Genomic DNA, 632 nt, shown 5'->3' with positions numbered 1-632 from the left:
CCCGCCCAGCGGACAGCGACGAGCCAACTGGAGGGGCCGCAGTGCGCATGCGGGAGCGCGCCTACCCCTCCCCCACAACCCCCCATTAATCCCCAAGAGAACAAACACCCCACGCGGCCCCCCTCCCTCCGCGGAAGGATCTGCGACTCTTCCCAGGCCACTGGTGGCCAATCCCAGCCCTCCTCGGGGAGGGGCCCCTTCCAAAGCCACAGTCTGTTGCGGGAGCCAGGAATGCCAGGTCCGGGAGGGGCCAGGCCCGAAAGATGAAAGTCGCGACTTGCCCTGCCCCGCCCCAAAGGCTTCCCGGGTAGTGTGCTGGGACTTGACCCGCCTCTCCAGGTCAACATGTCACAACACGACCTCGGCCTGTCAAGTCACATGACCTCTGCCTGTCACTGACAACCTGGTCTGTCTTTAGGCCAGGAGAGACCATCTGGTCCACCCCCCACACCACCCCCATTTTCAGAGGGGAAATGGAGGTGTGGAGCAACGGAGCAGCCTAACCAAAGACCTGTCACAGACACACCACTCCAGTCACAACCGGCCTTGTGACAGTTTCTACTTAAACTCTGGCTGCCCCCATGAGGGTATGACAGGATATGTAACAGGCCACCACATGGCCTCTGTTTTCA

This window comes from Mandrillus leucophaeus, unplaced genomic scaffold (assembly GCF_000951045.1).
Source record: "Mandrillus leucophaeus isolate KB7577 unplaced genomic scaffold, Mleu.le_1.0 Scaffold332, whole genome shotgun sequence".
Taxonomy (NCBI): Eukaryota; Metazoa; Chordata; class Mammalia; order Primates; family Cercopithecidae; genus Mandrillus; species Mandrillus leucophaeus.
The sequence above is the reverse complement of the archived record's forward strand: the minus strand, read 5'-3'. Positions refer to the sequence as shown.